Here is an 8,901-nt window from a genome sequence, read left to right as displayed (position 1 = left end):
ATACTGTTTCCTTGGTCACATTCTTTTTAGTCTCATGGTTTTTGTTCCTCTGTGCTTCAGCTATGAACTTTGCTTCTTTTGATTTGTCCTAAATTGAATTGGCAGAGTATCCTGAGATTCTTTGTACATCACAGTAAATGCATGGGAGGTTCTCCTCATTGACTCTGTATGCATGTGAAATGCACAATTCTCTTAGTATATCCTTAAACTTTACATCTTCCCCATAGTTTCGAGTATTTTCCATACAAACTTTGCATCTGTCAAATCTATTTATTCAGGTAATTTCTGAGGATGCAGTTTACTGGTTTTCAATTGTGAATTTTTTTGGAATGCCCTGGAGAACTTTATAAATACTGATGACTGGGTTTGTTGGAGGAGTTCATCCAGAAGATGTGACTGCCAGTGGGCCCAAGAGCTGGACCTGGGGAATCAGAGACTCCTCACCCTCACCCTTGTCCTTGGAATGTTCATTTCACTTGCCTACCCTGAGCTAGAAGCTGGCCCAAGGATATACCCTTGAGCTAGTTATGTGTGGTTGAGACCATCTGGATGTTATACATGGCTGAACACAGATAAGGCCTTTATTATATATAAACTTTTAAGATTTGGTGGGGAGGTGTGTAGTTCTATTTGTCTTGTGGTTTCTGAGACAAGCATTGTATGTAAACTCTCTGGCTTATGAAAACTACCACCTACAAACCTGGAGTGAGCTGCTTCTTTCTTTGGTCTCTCCTTGCCTTCTGTGCATGTGACAGTTCAAATTTCACTGGGAAGTTCCTTAGATTGCGAACCAATGGGACCTCCCTTGTCAAATATTAGTTGACCGTGTATGCAGTCGTTTATTTCTTGATTCTGTACCATTGGTCTCTATGTCCGTTTTTACTCCAGTCCTACATCCTGTTGTGGCTGACCTTGGTAGTCCCTGCTTTCTTCCTTGCTTTTAGCTGTGTCTTTATGTGGACGCTTTGCCATTCTCTGGGTGGGGTGGAAATGAAACAGGTCCTTCCTCTGGGGCACTACAAGGCTGGGGAAGCTGGTTGCTCACTGTGCTCTCCCTTCTCCCACAAGGTTACCCACTCCTCTAGCTGGGAGCTCCCTGTCGTTGCTGAGCAGCGCTGGCCTGGGTGATGGCACGATGCGGATACAGCGAGGCTGCTCTTCGTTTCCTTCTGTGGGGCTATTCTCAGGTGTTTTGTTCCACTGTGTTGCTGAAGTTTCTTATGTGGACTCCTGAGCTCTCCCAGAGCTGTTTTTGTTCATGGATCTAATTGTTGATCTTTGTGGGGGAACAAAGGCTGGTGTCTCCTACTTCACCACCCTGGTTTTGCCACATTTTCTCCCTATCAGTTAATGACAGACCACTGTCTAAATTGCTCACCCAGAGCACTCTGAGCCAGGAGGACTGCATGAGCAGGTTGGGGGAGATGCAAAGTACCATCATTCCCACACTCATTTTATCAACAAGAAAAAAACTGAATCAGGCCCCAAGCACAGTTATGTAAATGTTAGGATCTGTGAACACAAAATAAGTAAAGATAATACATCCTGGCCCTGGTTGGTGTGGTTCAGTGGTTAGAGTGTTGGCCCACGCGCTGAAGGGTTATGGGTTCGGTTCCCCAATGGCATGTACCTTGGTTGCAGGTTTGATCCCCAGCCCCAGTTGGTGCACATGCAGGAGGCAACCAAATGATGCGTCTCACTCAGATCTCCCTCCCGCCTCTCTCTCCCTCCCCTCTTCCCTTTCACTCTCTCTAAAAATCAATGGAAAAAATATTCTTGGGTGAAGATTAACAAACAAATAAAAAAATACATCCCAGAAAAGATGAGCTCTTTTCAATGAAAGATATCAGCAGACACTGGGGTCATTTGTTGAATCTGGGCATAGAATTGGTGCAGATTGGTATGAAGTCAGTGGAGGAATCCTGGTGATGGAAGAGAAACCATGCTGGCTTTTTTGAGCTACATGTCCTGAAGGAACATGATGGGGTCTGCAGAAACACTAAATCAGAGGCATTTTCTACTCATATGCCAGTTTATCTGCAGGGAAATATGCTGAGAGCATTGTGGTGTGATGGGTTGTGGACTATGTTGGGTAGCAGAGACATCTCTCCAGTATAGAGGGTGAAGCCTGCAAGATGGGGGGGGGGGGGTGCAGATTCTTATATGGTCCCGATTACCTCCACTTCTGTATTCATGCTGTTGTGGAAACCCATCCTCTTGAGTGTGTCTTGGGCCTACTTACTGGCTTCCATACAATATAACATGGCAAAACTGATGAGATGTCACTTCCGATATTAGGAAACACAAAGATTTTATATTCCTGGCCCTTGTCTCTCTGTCACTTGTCCTAATTGGAGTCAACAGCCATGTGTGAATTTCCCTGTGAGAGGCCCATGTGGCAGGGAACTGAGGAAGGCCTGTGGCCAAGAGCCCACGAGGAAATCCATCCTTCCAAAAGTGAGTGGGTTTGGAAACACGTCTCTTCCTAGTCAAATTTTGAGGGGACTGCAGCCCTAGCTAACACTTTGATTGCACTCTTGTCGGGTACCCTGTTTTATTTAAGATAAGTAGCAAGTTATAAAGTTTATGGAAGTCAGTGGTTTTCTAGTATACCAACAAACATAAATGAAAGAGAAAAACCAGAGGTTGGACTGCCATTTAAATAAGCAAAAAAACCAAAACAATCCTAGCTCTACTTTGGGTAGTGAACACACAATATAATATACAGATGATGTATTATAGAATTGTATACCTGAAACCTGTATAATTTTATTAACCAAGGCCCCCCCAATAAATTCAATAAAAACAGAAAAAATAATAAGTGAAAAAAGAGATAGAAAATGTACAGTGCTGCAAACAGCATCTTGCACACAGTAAACCCTCAATAGACAATATTTATGTCCAAAAAAAACCCCCACAAACAAACCTAAAAAGAAGAACTAGAAAGCTCCTTGTAGAGATAGAAATCTTAACTTAAAAAATGGGAATAGTTTCAGATTCTTGCTAGAGAAGGCCTAATTCTCCCAAATTTACATGATTAATACAATAAATTTGTAGATGTAAAAGTCAAAAAGTCCTACATTGAAAATAAAGAGTCTGCATTTTATGATAAGATTCTTGAAATTGGAAGTCAGAAGCCAAGTATATAAATGAGCTTTCTCCTGAGAAGAGGAGAGTCCCAGACCCTTCTAAGTACATTTATTGTTTTCTTTTCCTCTTCTGTTAATATTGGGAAGTCCTCAGAGATTAGGAAAATGTGGACCAATTTTGCTAATTATGAGCTCTGTGCATTGAGCTCTCAAGGTCATGCTGGAGTAAATAATTAGCCAGTGCTTTCAGTCCATCAGGCTGCCAGTCCCAGTTAAGAGCCATACCTGTGGCTCTTCCTCCCTGCATTGAGACCTACATCAGGTGACCCATGCCTGAGCCTGTCTTCACACTAGTCCTGAGGACAGAGCCTCAGCCCTCATCATTACCAGGCAGTGGACCCAAACTCCCAGGTCATGACTCAGCAGGGATACAGCACAAACCAGTGAGTGCCAAGGGCGACGGTGGGTGGAGGAGGAACTGTGGGAAACTTGTTTCCTTATTATCAAGGCAGTGGGACAGCTGAGGTAGGCAGATGGGAGGCATCGACAGGCCAGGCTTCAGATGAGAGGCCTATGAAGCTTATGTTATTTTTCCTGTTGGGGGTTTCAAAACTCCCACTGAGAATTCTGTCCTCCACTACCATTCCTAGCCTCCAAAGTCCCTGCCCTTACCAGAGCAGGAAACAATTCTCTTCATCTCGTCCTCACTCCCAAATAATCCTGAATGTTGTGGTTAGGATCGCGATGGTGGTGAGGAGAGTGACCATAGTATCACCAAACTTTATTGAGGGTTTCTTTGTGTCAGAGTCAAAGCTATGTGCTATGTAGCTTTAATTTTTACATGCACAATACATCCAAATCCAGGTGTACACATTATTGCTATTTTAGAGCTGGGGAAAGGAGCACAGTATTCTTATTTAATTTGGACCAAGGTTCTGGGTAAAAAGGGAGGAGCCAGGTTTGGATCTGAGCAGTGAGACTCTATTCACAGGACCAGGGTGCAGGACAATGCTGAGCATTTTTCCATATGTCTCTTGGCCATCTATATGTCCTCTGTGGAGAAGTGTCTTTTCAGGTCCTTTAACCCATTTTTAATTGGATTGTTTATTCTTTTTGTGTTAAGTTGTATGAATTCTTTATAAATTTTCTATATTAATCATTATCAGATCATCTGAGAAGCCCAGAAGGAGGAATGTGTCATCAGATGTGTCATCAGAGAATATGTTCTCCCATTCAGTGGGCCGTCTTTTTGTTTTGTTGATGGTTTTCTTTTTAGTTTGAGTATTATTAAGTATAGCCACCATGCTGTACAGTACATGCCATGCCATTTCTTTTATAAATGGAGAAGCCAGGCTTTCTTATCAGCTAGCCCAGATGTGAGCAGAAGGGGAAGAGAGAGAGGAGTGGTTTAAAAGCAATTAGTAGCCAAGCATCGTACACAAAAATGGACTCAGACACTTTACTACAGAGCTCTTATAGTGTGTTTATAAATAGTACAAACGAAGGGAATTAATTGCACTGCATTTGGATAAAATAAAGTACATTTGACTGCTTTTTAGTATCCTTGAACTAAGGACACTAATAAAGAACTTTTTTTGTTGTTCTAAAAGAGAGGATAGTTCTCATTCTTTTTCCTTCCCTCACAGGATGGTAGTGATATGTTATCGTGTTTATGGATTTATAAATCTCTAAATAACATTATTTCTCTAATTTCTTCAGCCCTTTCTTTCAAAGGGGATGCATGTAGTAACAGGGTAATGGAGCAAAATGCAATCTGAAAAGATTTCTAAGAAGAATGTCATAACTGAGAAATATCACTAAAGGGGTATGGTCCTTGAGAGTGAATACTTTAGTTTTGAATTGCTTAAAGTCAAAATATAGACACACTGATGTGCTTGTTTCCTTTTACCAACTCTCATGTAATTTCCAAAGGTGTCTCTGCTATGTGGAACCTCAGAATCTAACAGGGGCATTGGAATTCCTCCTTCTGGGCTTCTCAGATGATCCGGAACTGCAGCCTCTCACTTTTAGCCTGTTCCTGTCCCTGTACCTGGTCACTGTCCTGGGGAACACGCTCATCATCCTGGCCGTCAGCTCTGACTCCCAGCTGCACACCCCCATGTACTTCTTCCTCTCCAGCCTGTCCATGGCTGACATTGGCTTTACTTCTACCACTGTCCCAAAGGTGATTTTGGACGTTCAGACTCATAGCGGAGTCATCTCCTATGCTAGCTGCCTGACTCAGTTGTCCTTCTTTAATTTTTTTGGATGTTTGGACAGTGCACTCCTCACTGTGATGGCCTATGATCGGTTTGTGGCTATTTGTTGCCCCCTGCACTACCCGGTCATCATGAACTCCCGCCTCTGTAGCCGGCTGGTTCTGGTGTCATTTTTGATCAGCCTTTTGGACTCCCAACTGCACTGCTTGATGATATCACAGCTTTCCTTTTGCACAAACATGGAAGTTCCTCATTTCTTCTGTGACCCTCCTCAACTCCTCAAGCTTGCTTGTAATGATACCTCTACGAATCAAATATTATTCTATTTTATTGGGGCCATCTTTGGTGGTATTCCAGTCTCAGGTATCTTCTTCTCTTACTATAAAATTGTTTCCTCCATTCTGAGAATCTCATCGTCGAGTGGAAAGTATAAAGCCTTTTCCACCTGTGGTTCTCACCTGTCAGTTGTTTGTTTATTTTATGGAACAGGCCTGGGGGTGTACCTCAGCTCTGCTGTCTCTCATTTTCCCAGGAAGGGTGCAGGGGCCTCAGTGGTGTATGCTGTGGTCACCCCTATGCTGAACCCTTTCATCTACAGTCTGCGGAACAGGGACATCAAGAGGGCCTTGCAGAGGCTACTCAACAGAAGAGCCTAGTCTCAATACTTGGACCATTATAGGGTGTTTTTGTTATTTATTTATTTATTCATTATTTATTTATTTATTTATTTATTTATTTATTTATTTACTTATTCATTTATTTATTATTACTATTGTCTGTGAATTAGAAATGACTGCAAAATAAAACATCTGGAGTTGGCAAACATGCATTTTTGGTCACACAATTTTGGTAGCTCATGGCTTTCATTCCTCTTAATCTATCATATCTGAAAATTGCTTATTTTGGTACATCTTTGTACCAAAGGGATTAAGGGGGTATTCTGGAATCCTATGTATGTCAAAATCACTACACACATGAATCTTATTACAACTATGGAATCGTCTGTATTTGTCATTTATGACCCAGGCACCCTGTAGAAATTCAAAACTCTGTTTTAATGTGTATATATATGTGTGTGTATATGGTTCTCAACCTTTTTCACTGTCCTTGTCTATTTTTCATAAAACTTTGGCTTCAATCCAATCTATTAGTGCAGGTGTGTGAGAGAATGACCCTCAATCTAGGCTTCCTATTGGAAGTATCTAATAAGCTCTAACAATCTTCATTCCTGAGTCTCATCACCATACATTAAGATCTCATTGGATTGGAGAGTGCAGAGAGCATAATGTTTTTAACAGCACCCCAAGTGGGTTTAATGTGTAGCCGTGGTGGAGAATTACTGAATTTTGTCAGACCTTTTTTCAGAAACGACTTGAGTGTCTTGGGCTCTTTACTGTTCGTGATCAGATCCTGACAATAGTAAAGTGATCAGAGCTCACAAAGCAGAAGATCTGAAAGAGTTTGGCTTAGTAATAGCCAATGTGATTTCCTCCCTTATATTCCTGGTAATTTTTTTTTTTGCATATCTTATCCCTCCACGCTCTACAGGTGTCTCTCTGAACTATATATTAAACTACAGTTTTTCTGATTCAAACTTATGCTTCTATACTTTCAGTTGTGATGCTGTGGTGTGGCCTCTGATTTTCCACCTGGCTTCTCTTTAGGTTCTTCCAGTAATGGTCAGTAAAGGGCCCATGTACCAACATTCCTTCTCTCCCCTTAGCCTATGTGGTTGTCAGTACATTCTGCAGGTATGACACTGTATCACCATATATTTTCATTTCTGTCTTTCACCTTTCAAAAACTATTTAATCATACCTATATAAAATTATCTTCATTAAAAATGACTAGTGTGGTTTCTCTCCTTGATTGAACCCTCACAGATAAATCATAATATGGGGAGTAAAGTTATGGTGTGAGGTATGCTTTGGAAGAATGCAAAGTGAGCTCAAGACAAAAAGGTGATTGCAATGATGTGTCTGGGTCAAGGGCATACAATTGAGGTTTAAGGTAGTGGTGTGATATTTCCAGTGGCTGTGTGATTCTGTTTCTGCCTCTAGATTGTTAAGTCTCCCAAGTCATTATGAGTAAACTGAACTCTATCTTCATTTTCATTACTCAGGGATAGCAAAGGACCATGACCTTAGCAAAGGGGAAGTCTTCCTTTCACTAGTAACTGCCTCATTAGGATTCTACTTTGTAACCATGCTTCCTTCTCTTTTATCATGGTCTATCTGTCCTTGACCTCCTACTGTTTTAGGCTACATACTCAGGTACCTTTGTACATAGCAATCATTTCTTAAGAGATGATATACATATTTTCTGAGGCAGAAGTCTGGTCTTTCTGAAAAGTTGTCCAATAACTTGTTTAATTTACTCTGCCTTTAACCACTAAACTAAATAGCCTACGAGCTTCACTAACAATGAATCGAGTATCTGATTGGCTCAGTTTAACACTACATTTTTCCTCCTGCCTTAGAATTCTAAAATGTGCCCATACTCACATCTCTTCTCCACTTCTCTATACTCCTGCCATTTTGTCATATGGGCTCCCTAGAGTTTCCCTCTTCCATTTAGGCACACACACATAACTGTCATACTTTATTCCATATACAACTTAACTGGGCAAGTATTCAAGTTTTCTTCATATCAGTTAAATCCATCTCTGAGCTCCTCAGACAGAGAATTCTGAGCTAGGAAGACTGCAAAGATTAGATTGGGTTGTTACAAATCATGATTCCCTACATCCCACTTTCTCTCACTATATAAGCCAAAGTAACATTTTAAGACTTCAAGAGTTAAAATACAAAGATTATAGAGAAAATATATTTGGAGAGAGATTAGTCTTTATTGGTGGGGCAAATCAGAAGCCTCTAGAGACACATGTTGAATTAGTCCTGAAATGGCTGTGGGTTCTCCTGGCAAATATGGAAGGACTCTGTTGGTGTAAGAGAAACCAGGGAGACTTCTTTTCATGACATGGCCAGAAGCAGCATTGTGGGGTCTGCAGAAATACCTAACACAGAGCAAGATTTTCCACGTGCTAGTTCATCTTACTGTTAGACTACGCTTTCCCATTCAACACTCGAATTTGATTCTTCTAACTACTGTATTCTTTATTTTTATGTTTTTATCTTTTTAGTCCACTTGTGCTTCCCACAACTTCAGTTGAATTCACATAATCCTGGTAGGAGGTTTCTGAAAGTCTGCCATTGGTATTTTAATTATATAAACATGCTGCATGGAGATCAAAGGAAGTAATATACATGCTGTCCTTGGTGGTGATCAAAGGTCCGTGTGATGACCGCCCTGATATAACTGGGTTATTCACAAACTAGAGCCCCGTAAGGCAGGATTACTGTGATGATAATAATAACAGTTCATATTACAGGACTCCTACTAAGAACATCACATGCACTATTTGATTTGCATCACAACCCTATGTTGTTAGGGAACGGGGTAGAGAATAGTATTATGCCTAATTTAGAGGTAAACTTACTGGGATCTATTTAAATAGGTCAGATAAGGGATTTGGGGAAGAAGGTCCCAAGAACTGTGATGGGGTTAAGACCTAACCCTGGTTTCAAGCTAAC

The 8,901-nt window shown here is 41.1% G+C and overlaps 1 pseudogene; it reads left to right on the top strand.

The window, feature by feature from the left end:
- The first annotated feature begins 4,916 nt into the window (after window positions 1–4,916).
- LOC148093336 (olfactory receptor 7E178-like) lies at window positions 4,917–5,964 on the top strand (annotated as a pseudogene).
- The last annotated feature ends 2,937 nt before the right edge of the window (window positions 5,965–8,901 follow it).

This window comes from Miniopterus natalensis, chromosome 4 (genome assembly GCF_054644295.1).
Source record: "Miniopterus natalensis isolate mMinNat1 chromosome 4, mMinNat1.hap1, whole genome shotgun sequence".
Lineage (NCBI taxonomy): Eukaryota > Metazoa > Chordata > Mammalia > Chiroptera > Miniopteridae > Miniopterus > Miniopterus natalensis.
The sequence above is the reverse complement of the archived record's forward strand: the minus strand, read 5'-3'. Positions and strand labels throughout refer to the sequence as shown.